Below are 15,479 nucleotides of genomic sequence, written 5' to 3'. Positions count from 1 at the left end.
TTAATTGTAGTTACATGTGCAGAAAATAACAATTCCTGGAGTGTAAGGGAAGGAAGAGCTTTTACACCTGGGCTTGATTTAAATTTGTTTTACAAGCAGCAGCTATTATTATTATTTTTTTAAATTAAGGTTTGATTTAAAATAGACCCAAGGCACCTGGGTGGCTTAGTCAGTTAAACGTCTGCCTTCGGCTTCAGGTCATGATCCTGGAGTCTCCGGATGGAGTCCCATGTCAGGCTCCCTGCTCAGTGGGGAGCCTGCTTCTCCCTCTGCCCCTCCCTCTGCTCATGCTCTCTCACTCTCTTTCAAATAAATAAAATCTTAGGAAAAAAATAAAATAAAATAGACCCAAATAATACATTCTATTATTAAAATAGATTATAAAACTATGCATCATCAGGGTAGCACTGAACTTGAGCCTTTATTCAATTAACTTCTTTGGCCTTCAGGAAACATATGAATTTATTTTACTTATGATGTCTCACAAAGAAGATCCTAAGACTCTCAGTTTTAGAGTCAAAAATCTGTATATGTCTTCTTTCTGTGTCATTCAGATTTTACATACTACCACATTCTCTTTTTTCCTCCCTTAATGGATAGGGAAAATATTTAGTGAAAAATACTGTTTTTATACAAGTTCTGTATTTCTGTTCTTCATGATGAACCACCTCAGTGTCTTTAAGTTTTCTTCAGAATCTTATTTTCTAGCCTTTCCATCCCAAAAACATGTCCAAAATTTCTTAGATATGGTACACAGAAAAGACCACAATGCTCTAATAGGGACTGTAAACTAAAACAGAAAGTTACTTAACATCTCTTAAATATTTAATGCTTATATTATGCATGTAAGTATCACCACTGCTTTCTTAACCATAATAAGGCATTACATACTGACTTCTTATCTACTGTGACCCTTAAATATCTGCATATGGTTTAACCTTTCTACCTTTTCAAAGATTTTATTTATTTGACAGAGAGATAGAGAGAGAGCACAACTAGGCAAAGTGGCAGGCAGAGGGAGAGGGAGAAGCAGGCTCCCCGTTGAGCAGGGAGCCCAACAACGTGGGGCTGGATCCCAGGACCCTGAGATCATGACCTGAGCCGAAGGCAGACGCTTAACTGACTGAGCCACCCAGGCTCCCCTAACCTTTCTACCTTTATTTATATAGAATTTTTCACTAGAAATTCTATTAACTGTCTTTGTTTTTCTGTGTTTGTAAGAGATACTTTCCAGGACTTAAAATTATACATTGAGCCTGTGAACAGCTATTTCTGCTGCTAAGTATTTAAGATGGCAACATACCAAGCATATTCAGAATTCAAAGAGTAATTGGCTTATTAGTTCATAATCTAATACAAAAATAAGTAAAAGTAAATATTCTAGAAAGATGAGTGACACAGGTTGTCAAGAATTATGAGGCATTAAATGAAAGGCATTTGTAAAGGTCTGTAATTGAAAGGCAGAATGGAAAATGGGCAGGAAACTGTCACGATGGTGAAAATATATAACATCTTTATAGGCCTAGCAGACTTAAGAGTTCCGATCTTTCTTTGACAGCAAAATAATTTGAGAAAAGGGGCGCCTGAGGGGCTCAGTTGGTTAAGCTTCTGCCTTAGGCTCAGGTCATGATCCCAGGGTCCCAGGATTGAGCCTCAAGCCGTGCTCCCTGCTCAACGAGGAGTCTGCCTCACCTTCTGCCCCTTCTCATGCTCTCTCTTTCTCTCAAATAAATAAAATCTTTTTTTTTTTTAAGATTTTATTTATTTATTTGACAGAGAGAGAGATAGCGAGAGCAGGAACACAAGCAGGGGGAGTAGGGGAGGGAGAAGCAGGCTCTCTGCCTGAGCAGGGAGCCCGATGCAGGGCTCGATCCCAGGACCCTGGGATCATGACCTGAGCCAAAGGCAGACGCTTAATGACTGAGCCACCCAGGTGCCCCTCAAATAAATAAAATCTTTAAAAAAATAATTTGAGAATGGGTAGGTCTTTAACTTTTTAATTGTTTTTTTTTTTTTAAATTCAGGACTGTTATTCATCAGTTGCTGATGAATAGGAGGTGGGGTCACATGTTCATCAACAGTTAATTTGGCATTAGCACAATTAAACACTTGTGTTTTCTATTTTATTAAAAATGGCTGGCAAACTGAATATAAAAATGCTGATATAAGAAAAAAACACAGGCCTCATAAAACTAATATAATTTAATATAATTTAATTGAAATAAAGATGAGAAATTTTTTTAAGATTTTATTTATTTGACAGAGAGAGAGAGCACAAGCAGGGAGAGTGGCAGGCAGAGGGAGAGGGAGGAGCAGGGAGTTCATATGTGGGGCTCAACCCTAGGACTCTGGGATCATGACCTGAGCCGAAGGCAGATGCCTAAATGACTGAACCACCCAGGTACCCCAAGATGAGAATTGTTAACCATGCTAGAATTGGAATATCATTAACTTCAATGGAACAATTTGCATGCAACTGTGAGGGAGGAAAAAAACACAAGAATCTTGTACACAGGCTTGGTGCTTAATATGTGGGTATGTATGGTACCCACATTCTAGTATAATCCCCTACCCTTGGGTGTAGGTGGGGCCTAGGATCTCTTAATATGATGGACAGCCACACTTGATTAGGTTACATTATATGGCAAAGATGATGGTATATTCACTCTCATGATTATGTGACGTTATATTGAACTCCATCACTGCAGACTGGAGTAAAATTCTCTCACTGGCTTTGAAGAAGTAAGCTGTCATATTTTGAGAGTGTCGTGGGAATGAGGCCCATAGATGGTTTCTAGAAGATAGTATTTATTTATTTTGAATATTAACCCTTTATCAAGTTTCATTTGTAAATATCTTCTCTCACTCAGATTTCCTTTTTGTATTTTTTTAAAGATTTTTTTTTTAAGTGATCTCTATATCCAACATGGGGCTCGAACTTACAACCCTGAGATCAAGAGTTGCATGCTTTCCCAACTGAACAAGCCAGGTGCCCCTCCTTTTAGTATTGTTGATGGTTTCCTTCGCTGTGTAAAAGGTTTTTAGTTTGATGTAGTCCCAACTATAAATCTTTGCTTTTGCTTCCCTTGCCTGAAGAGACAGATCCATAGAAGTACAGCTAAGACTGCTGCCCAAGAGTTTACTGCTTATGTTTTCTTTTAGGACTTTTAATGATCTCATGTCTTACATTTTTGTATATAGTATAAGAAAGTGGTCCAGTTTCAAGCTTTTGCATGTAGCTTTTGAATGTAGTTTTCCCAACACCATTCACTGAAGAAACTGTGTTTTCCCCATTGTGTGTTCTTGCCTCCTTTGTCATAGATTAACTGACCACGTAAGTGTGGGTTTATTTCTGGGCTCTCTATTCTGTTCCAATAATCTACATGTCTACTTTTGAGCCAGTATCATACTGTTTTGATTACTACAGCTTTATAGTATAATTTGAAATCTGGGAGTGTGATACCTTCAGCTTTGTTCTTCTTTCTCCAGATTGCTTTGGCTATTCAAGGGCTGTTCATTTTTATTCTGTGAAAAATACTATTGGTATTCTGATAGGGATTGCGTTGAATCTATAGATTGGTTTGGGTAATATGGATATTTTTATAATATTAATTCTTCCAATCTATGAATGTGGAATGTCCTTCCATTTGTTTCTGTCATCTCAATTTCTTTCATCAATGTCTGACAGTTTTCAGAGTATAGGTCTTGCACCTCCTTGGTTAAATTTATTCCTGGGTCTTTTATTCTTTATAATACAATTGTAAGTGGAACTGTTTTCTTAATTTCTCTTTCTACTAGTCTATTAGTGTATAGAAATGCAACAGATTTCTGTATATTAATTTTGTATTCTGCAATTTTACTGAATTCATTTATTACTTCTAATAGGTTTTTTTGGTGGAGTCTTAGGGTTTTCTATAGCATCATGTCAGCTGCAAATAGTGGCAGTTTTACTTCTTTCTTACCAGTTTGGCTGTCTTTTATTTCTGTTTCTTGTTTGCTTGCTGTGGGTAGGACTTCCAGTATATTCAACATAAAGAGGAGATAGTGGACATCCTTGTCTTGTTCCTGATCTCAAGAGTAAAAGCTTTCGGCTTTTTACCATTAAGTATAATGTCAGCTGTGGGTTTGTCACATATGTCTTTATTATATTGAAGTATGTTCCGTCTAAACCCAATTTGTTGATAGTTTTTATATGAACAGATGTTGAATTTTATCAAATGTGTTTTCTCTATTGAGATGACCATATGATTTTTATCGTTCATTTTGTTAGTGTAGTATATCATGTTGATTGACTTGTGGATACTGAATGATCCTTGAATCCCTGCAATGAACCCCACTTGATCCTAGTGAATGATCCTTTTAATGTATTGTTGAATTTGGTTTGTTAATATTTTGTTGAAGATTTTTGCATCTGTGCTTATCAGGGATACTGGCCTGCAATTTTTTTGTAGTGTCTGTCTGGTTTTGGTATCAGGGTTAATGCTGGCCTTGTGAATAAATCTGGAAGCCTTTCTTCCTCTTCTATTTTTTTGTAACAGTCTGAGAAGGATAAATATTAATTCTTCTTTAAATGTCTTGTAGAATTCACCTGTGAAGCCATTTGATCCTGGACTTTTGTTTGTTGGAAATTTTTTGATTACTGATTCAATTTTGTTATAAGTAATCTATCTGTTCAGATTTTCTATTTCTTCCTGACTCAGTCTGGGGAGATTGTATGTTTCTAGGAATTTATTCATTTCTTCTAGGTTATCCTATTTGTTGGTATATAATTCTTCATAGTAATCTCTTCTAATCATTTGTATTTGTGTGATGTCAGTTGTAATTTGTCCTCTTTAATCTGTGATTTTATTTGAGTCTATTCTTTTTTCTTGATGATTCTGGCTAAAGGTTTATCAATTTTGTTTTTCTTTTCAAAGAACCAGCTCTTAGTTTCATTGGTCTTTTCTAATTTTTTCAGTCTCTATCTCATTTATTTCTGAACTACATTATTTTCTTCCTTCTACTAACTTGAGCTTTGTTTGCTCTTTTTCTAGTTCCTTTAGGTATGAGGTTAGATTGTTTGAGATCTTTCTATTATCTTGAAGTGGTCTATAAACTTCCCTCTAAGAACTCCTTTTCCTACATCTCAAAGTTTTTGAACTGTGTCCATTTTCATTTGTCTCCAGTTATTTATTTATTTATTTATTTATATTTGCTCTTTGACTTCCTTGTTGACCCATGGGTTGTTTAGCCTCCATGTGTTTGTGGTTTTTTCCAATTTTTTTCTTCTAATTGATTTTTAGTTTCATACCATTGTGGTCAGAAAAGAGGCCTGATATTATTTCAATCTTCTTAAGTTTACTGAGATTTGTTTTGTGGCCTAACATGTGATCCATCCTGGAGAATGTTCTATGTGCACTTGAGAAGCATGTGTACTCTATTATTTTTGGATGGAATGATTTGTATATATCCATTAAGTCTGTCTGGTCTACTGTGTTGATCAAAGCCACTGTTTCCATATTGATTTTCTGTCCGGATGATCTATCCATTGATGTAAGTGGGGTGCAGTCCCCTACTATTACTGTATTACTTTCAATTTCCCCCTTTATATCTGTTAATATTTGCTTCACGTATTTAAGTGCTCTAGTGTTGAGTGCATAGATATTTACAATTGTTACATCCTCTTTCTTAATTGATCCCTTTACCATTATGTAATATCCTTCTTTGTTATTTATTACAGTCTTCCTTAAAGTCTGTTTTGTCTGATACAAATATTGCTACTCTAGCTTTTTTTCTCCATCTATTTGCATGAAACATCATTTTCCATCCCTTCACTTTCAGTCTGTGCCATTAGGTTTGAGGTTAGTGTCTTGTAGGCAGCATATAGATATGTCTTTTTTTTTTTTTTAAATCCATTCAGCTACCCTATGTCTTTTGATTGGAGCAGTTAGTCCATTTATATTTAATGTAATTATTGATAGGTATGTACTGATTGCCATTTTGTTCATTGTTTTCTGATTTTTTTTTGTAGTTCTTTGTTCCTACCTTCTTCTCTTGCCCTCTTCCCTTGTGATTTGATGACTTTCTTAGTATTATGCTTAGATTCCATGCTCTTTTTTGTGTGTGTATCTATTATAGGGTTTTGATTTGTGGTTACCATGAGGTTCATATGTAACATCCTATGTATACGTACAGCAGTCTATGTTAAGTTGATGGTTGCTTAAGTTTGAACACATTCTAAAAGCACCACATTTTTACTACTCCCCTCCACATTTTATGCATGCTATATTATACATTTTTTATTTTGTGTATCCCTTAACTAATTTTAGTAGATATAATTGATCTTAGTAACTTTTGTCTTTTAATATTTTAATCTTCATATTAGCTTTATAAGTCTGATCTACTTACTACCTTTACTGTAGATTTGCTTTTACTAGTGAAATCTTTTCCTTTGATAATTTTCTTATTTATAGTTACGGACTTTTCTTTTTTGCTTAAAGAAGTCCTTTTCACATTTCTTGTAAGTCCAGTTTTGTGGTGATGAACTCCTTTAACTTTTGTTTGCCTGGGAAACTCTCTCTCCTTTAATTCTGAATGATAACCTTGCTGGGTATCATACTCCTGGTTAGTAGCCACCTTCTTCTGGCCTACAAAGTTTCTGTTGAAAAATCAGGTGATAGCCTATGGGCTTGTATAGCAAATGTAACCATTTGCTTTCCTCTTGCTGCTTTTAAGATTCTCTTGTACATAATTATTTGCTTTTATCTTGCTGCTTTTAAGATTCTCTCTTTAATTTTTGACAGTTTCATCATTATTTATATTGGCTTGAACTTCCTTGGGTTCATCTGGTTGGGGGCTGTGTTTCCTGGACCTGGATGTCTCTTTCCTTCCCCAGGTTAGGTAAGTTGTCAGCTATTATTTTTTCAAATAAGTTTTCTGCCCCATTTTCTCTCTCTTTTCTCCTTCTGGGAGGAAACCCTATAAGGCAAATGTTTGTATGTTTGATTCTGTTTCCCAGAGATCCTTTAACCTATCCTCATTTTTTAAAATTCTTTTTTGTTGTTTTTGTTCAGCTTGGGTGATCACCACTACCCTGACTTCCAGATTGATGATCTGCATCCTCTAATCTGTATCCTCTGCATCCTCTAATGTGCAGCAGATTCCCTCAAGTTTATTTTTCATTTCAGTTATTTTTTTCAGCTGATTATTTTTAAATATTTTTTTCTCTTTTTGATGAAGTTCTCACTGAGTTCATCCATTCTTCCCTCAATTTCGATAAGAATCTTTATGGCCATTACCTTGAACCCCTTATTAGACAGACTTCTTACCTCAGTTTTGTTTAGTTATTTTTCTGAGGTTTTGTCTTTTTCTTTCCTTTGGAACATATTCCTCTCTTTATTTTAGCTGATTCTCTGCGTTTCTTTTTTTTTTTTTTTAAGATTTTTATTTATTTATCAGAGAGAGAGAGAGACAGAGGCAGGCAGAGGGAGAAGCAGGCTCCTTGCTGAGCAAGGAGCCCGATGTGGGACTCGATCCCAGGACCCTGGGATCATGACCTGAGCCGAAGGCAGAGGCTTAACCGACTGAGCCACCCAGGCATCCCGATTCTCTGCGTTTCTACATATTAGGTAGATCGGCTATGTCTCCTGGTCTTAAAACTAGTGGCCTTATATAGAAGGGCATCCTGCCCCCGATCATCAGAAGTAGGAATTCCAGGGGTGTCCCCTGTGTGGGCTGCAAGAAGCCTCCTATTGTGATTGAGCCGGGACAGCTGTGGGTGTGCTGGTATGCAGGGCTGGACTCTCAGCCAGCTGCACATGTTGCAGGTGTACTAGTGGGTGAGGTTGGCCCGTACCGCACTGGGTAGGAGTAGTAGGTAATCATTGTGGGGGGACATTGGTCCCGACTGAGGCTGCCCGCTAGGTGTGGAAGGGTTGGAGTCACTTTGGAGGGGCATCTGCCAGGGCAGGCAGGTTGGGTGGGGCAGGTCCACAGGGGAATGCCAGAGCAGGGCGAGTGGCGCTAGTAAAAGTAGATGAAGAGTGTCAGAACTGACTCCTGCCAGCATCCAGCCAGCTAGGCTAAGAGGGGGCAAGAGAAATGGTACCCACCAGCATTTCTATTCCTGGAGAAAGTTCCTATAGAACCCTTACTTCCAGCACATGCCCTAAAATTAGTCAATAAATCTTCATGTATAACCCAGGTGCTTTTCCAACTGCCACCTCTGTGCTGGGTCTTGAACCAGGTGATATAATGTGCTGGCGCTTTAAGAGTAGAGTCTCAGTTTCCTATAGTCCTCTGGCTCTTCTGGAGTTAAACTCCAATAATTTTCAAAGGCAAACACTGTGGGAGCTCATCTTCTTGGTGCAGATTCTCAGGGTTGGGGGTGCCCGATATGGGGCTCGATCCCCTCACTTCTCAGGGAGGACATTCTATGCCTGTGATATCCCCCAACTTGTGGGTCACTGTGCCAGGGATTTGGTTCCTGTGTTTCTGCCCCTCCTACCATTCCCAATGTGGCTTTTATTCTATATCTGTGGAAGAGCTGTTCTGCTAGTTTTCAGGTCATTTTCAGAGTGAGTTACTTTATATGTAGTTGTATCCTTGGTGTGTCCATGGGAGGAAATGAGCTCAAGATCCTCCTACTCCACTATCCTCCCCCTTCCTTATTATAAAATATTTTTAAAATTGAGGTATGACATATGAAAATTAGTGTTTTATATGGTACACTCAGAGCTTGCAAAAAAAATCTATGATTTACATAGTGCAATTTTATTTTGAAAATATATATGCAAGTCTGGTCTCTCAGATACCTTCACCATCTAATCCTTTAAATGACCCAAAATGTAAAGTCCTTTACAGTACACACAGACTAGACAACTTTCAATATGAAAATAAACATGGCATCATTCCTCAACCCCTACATAAACAAAAAGGACTTTCAAAGAATATCAACATCTTAGAAGTTTGCTTAGTTTTCTGGTTTTGTTTTTTGGATTTTTTAAAATCAAGATGGAGAAATTATAGAAATACCTTTTCTCAAACACTTTGCTGAAGTATAAGATACACTCAGAAAAGTGTATAAATAATGAGTATACAGGTCAATAAATTTTCTCAAATCTAACTCATCCCAATAACCAGCATCGGGATTAAACAAAATAAGACAAAACAGAACATTGCCAGCAACCAAATGCCTCCTTTATATACCCTTTCCAGTCATTACCCCATACAGATAATCACCACCCTGACTTGATCACCTCCGATGAGTTTGAACTATATATAAATGGAATCATACAGTGTATATATTCTTTTGAGACTTTTTATGCTCAACATACATTTGTGAGATTTATTCTGTTGCATGAAGCAGTAGTTTATTCTTTGCCAATGTTGTAGAGAATTCCATTGTGTAAGCAAACCATTCTATCCATTCTGCTGATGAACATTTGGGTAGTTTCTGATTTTTAGCTGTTTTAAATGGTGCTATTATGAACATTTTTGTACAGGTTTTTGGGTGGGCCTATTTATGCATTCTTTTGGTACATAAATAAGCCTGGACTTGCTGAGTCATGGAGCATTGTTCAGCTTTACTAGATATTGTCAAACAGTGCTCCAAAATAGTTATAAAATTTATACTTCCATCAGCAGTATAAAAATTCCTTTTGTTCTAGATTCTTGTCAACATTTGGTGTTTTCTATTTTTCTTATTTTAGACATTCTGATGGCTACGGAATTCCATTTTGGTTTAAATTTGCATTTCCCTGATAACTAATAAAACCGAGTATCTTTCTGTACGCTGAATGGCCATCTGGTTCGCTTCTTTTGTAAAATGGGCATTCAAGTCTGACCTTTTTCTCACTGATGTGTAGGAGTTTGTTATATATAATCACTGGATAATAAGATTTTAAAATTTCTCTTTTCAAACAAAACAAATGAATAAGCAAATGAAAAGCGGAATCTGACCTATAAATATAGGGAACAAACTGATGATTACCACAGCAGAGGGGAGAAGGGAGTATGGGGAAAATGGGTGAAGGGGAATGGGAGATGCAGGCTTCCAGTGACAGAATGAATAAGTCACAGAAATAAAAGGCACAGCATAACGAACACAGTCAATGATACTGTAATAGGTTGTATGATGAGAGACGGTAGTTACACTTGTGGTGAGCATAGTATAACACATAGAGAAGTTGAGTCACTATGTTGTACACCTGAAACTAATATAATATTGTATGTCAACTATACTCAAATAAAAAAATAAAATAAAATTTTCTTTTTTCAGATTGTCAGAGAAAAATGTAACATAAGCAACATCTGGATTAAACTGAAGAACGTTAAAACAGTTTCTATTCTCCTGTAACATGGGTTTGACAGGGGAAAAGAGAAATAAAAAGTCTATCTTTAAATATTTAAGAACTAAGCAAAATGAAATGGGATTATAATTTCTGACGCTGGGAGAAACCTAGTGGGAAACTGTCATAAATTACTGTACTTTGTAGCAATAAAATAGTCATACCCTGAAGCTCACTATTTCTTGTTAATTAAAATTTCATTGTCAAATACATTTTGCAGTTTGCTCACAGGAACATGTTTCTGAAAGTAAAACAACAACAAATAAAACAACAACTGGTAAATAATTGGTTGGATCTTCCTTTTAAAGGACCAGACAAAAGCCTGAGTTCTGATTTTAAATACCCTTCCATTTAAAAACAAAATAGGGTTGCCTGAGCGGCTCAGTCAGTTAAGTGTCTGACTTTTGATTTCAGCTCAGGTCATGATCTTAGGGTCGTGAGATTGAGCCCCACGTCAGGTTCTGCACTGGGTGTGGAGTCTGCTTAGGATTCCCTCTCTCCCTCTCCCTCTGCCCTTCCCCCTGCTTGTACTGTCTCTTTCTCTCTAAAATAAGTAAAATAAAATCTTTAAAAAAAATGAAAACAAAACACCCCACCCCACCCCCCAAAAAAACACCCCTGAAATAAAGTGGTGTCATCATGGGTTTACCTAAACAGTTCTACTGAGGCACCGGTGACAAACAAATCTAGGTCCACTAGGCTGCTGCCTTTCTCATTACAATAAATTCCCTCTGCATAGTATATTTTGGTTTTGTATTAGCTAAAAAATGTTTCTAAGGGAGATTAGTTTTCATTCCTGTAATGACAGCAGTAACTCCTAGGATTTTTTTCTTTATACCATGTTTTTGGTTTTGTTAATAAAAATGGTTGACACCAGGTCCAATTGAAAAAAATAAACTACTTTTTTGAAAATTTACCTTTAGAGATTGACCATCAACAAATATAAATACTGAGTGCTACATTTGTAAGGGAAGGAAATGAAGAAAATGACTAAAAATGTATTTCAAAATTTTAGCAATTGTAGCTATGCAAATATATACAATCAAAATAATAGTACTGGTAAAATAGAGTGACATTTATTGTTTCAGGAAACTACTGTGCTGTTTCACCGAACTTCATTCAAGTGGAGGCAAAATGCTTCAAGGAAAATCTCACGGTGTATGTAAGCAAATTCTATAGAAGATAAAATAAAGACTTTAATTCATTAAAACTCGTCTTGAATTTCAGCTGTGTAATGGTGACTCACAAAAATGAGACCAACTACTATGTGATGCTATTCCTCTAACCACATGAAGAAAACAATTAATCTATTACCTTTCTTTGAATGATTATTTCTTATACTTTGAGAAAATGTTAATAAGAAATATTGTATGATCATACTGAGCTAACTCTTAGAAATGAGCTCTTTACAACAAGCTCTTGGTATGCAAAAGATGATTATCATTCCCTGTTAAGAGACTTATCATACCTTGTCCTGTTCTTTGACTGAACAAACCCATTTCTTTCTTTTTTTTTTTTTTTTTAAAGATTTTTTATTTATTTGAGACAGAGAGAATGAGAGAGAGAGAGAGCACATGAGAGGGGGGAGGGTCAGAGGGAGAAGCAGGCTCCCTGCCAAGCAGGGAGCCCGATGCGGGACTCGATCCAGGGACTCCAGGATCATGACCTGAGCCGAAGGCAGTCGCTTAACCAACTGAGCCACCCAGGCACCCCAAACCCATTTCTTTCTATATATTCACACAGGCTAGATTTTTTTTCTGGCTCTTCTTGCACTCACTTTGACATATCATTCCTTTTTAAAAAAAAAAAAAAAGGAAATAAATTATTTTATATTCTATGTGTTTCTGGCAACAGGAGTTGTAGAAGTAGAGACCCAAACATCTTACTTTCTCCTATCTGACCCAACAGACGAGAACTCAAATCAACTACACTACACACCACCCATTTGAAGTATAATTTAACAAAAAAGTTACCAACTAGAATATTAAAGAGTAGAAGAATATCCAGTTTTTCTAGTCTTCACATTAACTAAAGGTATTGTCTATGAATAGTTAACTATGTAAAAGTGCTGTTAACATTTTTTCAAAGGCACTCCACAGTCTTTGGAATTAGATGCAAGACATCAGAGTTAGCAACTCGTCCAACAGGTTGGCTGTCCTATGTGACACCTGATCCTGAATGACACTTGCTTGATCCTGGCAGCTTAAGTTGCTTACTTTAGAAAGCCTGACGTAAGAAAGAGCAAGCAGAACAAGGTAGCTTTTTCTTCTTCAAAGAATAGCACTGCACTAACTTAAAATAACTTTTCAAGTTGCTGCTTCAGCAATTCATTTACTCCTAAAATACTGTAAACCTGAGAATGACAGAAATATGGAATCTCTATAGAGTCAAATTATTCATAAGAACTCCTCACTGGTTCCCTCTCTAGTTTTTAACTTCATAGTACTCCGAATTCAACTGAATGGTAAAGTCTGAGTAGGGGCATGGAGGACACTAGAGAAGATAAAGACCATCTGAATTTTAATGACTGATTCACTAAATCTCTCTTACTTGTCAAGTATGTACAAAGAAAGTATTATCACTGGCAATGCTTAAGGCTTCCAAACACAAGCTGAGATCATACCCATAATTAAATGTGGAATCTGGTAGACTGAATCCCAATAAGCACTAAAAAAAAAAAAAAAAAAGGAAGAAGAAGAAAGGCAACTATAAGAGGAGTCATATTGCTGAGTCACGACTCATTTTTTTTTGAATCATTGTTCACAGTAAACAACAGAACATAATCATTTTTTCCCCTCTCTTCACTAAAAACTAGATATTTTAAGGAAATTTACACAACTCAAGTGTAAGAATCTGGTGAAATTTACTTCACAATAATCAACTACTCCTTTACTAAAACCAATGTACAGGGAATTAAAAACAAGAACCGCCATGAACAACCACTAGAGAGCATGAAAGAACAGGAGAGAACAGAAAGAACAAAGCCAGACTGTAACACTTTTTCTCACTAGAGGCCAGTGAAGGTCAAGAATGAAGCAGAAGGGGAAATACATCCATCTTGTATACATAAAAGGATTCTCAGAGTTTTGAGTGAATAATCAGGTAACTTTTACAAGTAAACAATTAATCTGACAACTCAGAACGTTTTAGATGTCCAGCCTCAAGCCCTTGCTCTTGGTCTGTCTTTTGTTTGAAAAGATTTCATTCTTACAGTTTTAACTGGGATACAAAACACAAAATTATATCTAAGAGGTAGAAAGAAACTGCAGCGAGAAAGAAGAAAGAGCAACTCCTTTGAAAGAGACAAAAGTTTTAATCAACTATAGCCAACCTTTTATTAGACAAATGTCATCGCTATATTGCAAAGCTCTTTACCTTTGAAAATTTAGTATAAAAACTGTATTTCTATGGAGAGAGAAATGTATATATATTTCATGAAAAAATATTTTAAAGAAATTAATATCAAGGAAAAGCCATCAGGAGAGAAAAGGGGTCTGCCTCAAGAAAACACTGGTCAAAGGAGAATTATTTCATATCCATATGAGAGCTTCTTTCCTTATGCCACTCATTTCGCTCCACCCCTTCTATTCCCATTTAAATACTGTCTTTTGTCACACAATTGCTTATAATTGCTTTTCTCGACCATGGAAAGTATAAACCTGCATAATCTTATAACTGTATTCAGGAGAGGAAAAGGAATATGTGTTTCCTTCTAATATTTTCTCTTTCTAAGGCATGGTAGTGAGTTTTATAAAGGTTAGTTTGGTTAATAAAATAGCTTCTTTCATTTTAGATTAGTAAAATACCAGCACTAGATTAATGACATCTGACTGTTTCTGACGTGGAGAAATACACTCAGGCCAAACGTCCAACCTAATATCTATCCATCTATCTAACTATCTATCTATCAATCATCTATCTATCTAGCAATCATACACACACATAACACACACATATCATGGCAGTCCCTTCACATGCTCCATGAAGGATAAAAGACAAGAGAAAAATCTAAGCTGTGTGTAATACAACATGAACACTGCTAATTGGAGAGAGCATTATGTCCTCATTCTCACAGTCATCAAGTCCTCTTATAAACAGTGTGCTTAAATAATGGATTCTGCACTAAGACAAACAGTCTCTTGTTTCCTACTGGGTGGAGAATGCACTTTGTAATTTGGTTTCCGATAGCCAAGAGCAGTAATGAAACTATTCCTTACAACTTACTGCTCATCCCACACAGACTTGTAAATCACCACACAGGCCCTGTCGAAAACTGGAATGAGCAGGTCAAGCTTTAACACAAAAGGGCCACATCCCTTCACTGTGCTTATAGCCACATTGAGCTAACTTGTTCCCAGGAGCTGTAAAGAGCCATGACAGATCCTTTTGACAGCGGCTATCTCTACTATTTAGCTCACTAGAATAGTGTGGCCTCTCTCAACCCCACAACGGTCTGTGCAAAAATGGAAAGGGCAGCAACCTTTTTTAGAGACTACATGAAAATGTATGAAGACAGATGTCCACTGTCTGTGGTGGCTCTCGAACTTCTCCACTTAAGTTATCCTCTAACACATAATTCATGAGAGGGAGTAAAAGAGGACCCTTACAAATGGAGAGAAACAGAGCTGGACCTTGGATAAGGAAGCAAGTGGTCCACAAACGGCTGGATAATTTAAAAACATTCTCTCACATTAAAAAATAATAATAATAAACACAGAGAAGGCACTGAATATGGAATAATTTTTTGCTTCCTGTAAATAGATACAAATCACAAAATCAGAGAAAAGCTTACTAAAAGTATACAGAAAATTGCTAAGTCCTAAAGTCTTCAAGAGAAATTAAAGTCAATTTGAAAGGATTTTAATTTCACATACAAATATTCAGAATATGCCACAGCTATTAATTGTTTATATAAAAGCAGAACGCACACTATAGCCATTTTCCTTAACTGAAAGCCATTTTTTTCTTCTGATACTTTGTTATATATTTTTGGTTTTGATTGAGAGTGTGGTATTAATACTGATTTGATGACATCCAGCCCCCAGTATCTCTTTCCCATAAGATTTTAATCTAGGTTTATAATGCATTTGATCTATTTATGCAATAACTCATGCTACTTGAGGCCAACAGATACAGTATAGAGAAAATATA

General features: G+C 36.4%; 1 protein-coding gene across 7 annotated transcripts in view; it reads right to left on the bottom strand.

Annotated features, from left to right (window-relative positions):
- RASAL2 (RAS protein activator like 2) overlaps positions 1 to 15,479 on the bottom strand; it is a 360,239-nt gene that overhangs the window by 122,230 nt on the left and 222,530 nt on the right. The gene's annotated exons all lie outside the window — the stretch shown is intronic.

Source organism: Phoca vitulina, unplaced genomic scaffold (assembly GCF_004348235.1).
Source record: "Phoca vitulina isolate PV1807 unplaced genomic scaffold, GSC_HSeal_1.0 scaffold73, whole genome shotgun sequence".
Lineage (NCBI taxonomy): Eukaryota > Metazoa > Chordata > Mammalia > Carnivora > Phocidae > Phoca > Phoca vitulina.
This window is presented reverse-complemented; position numbering and strand designations above follow the sequence as displayed.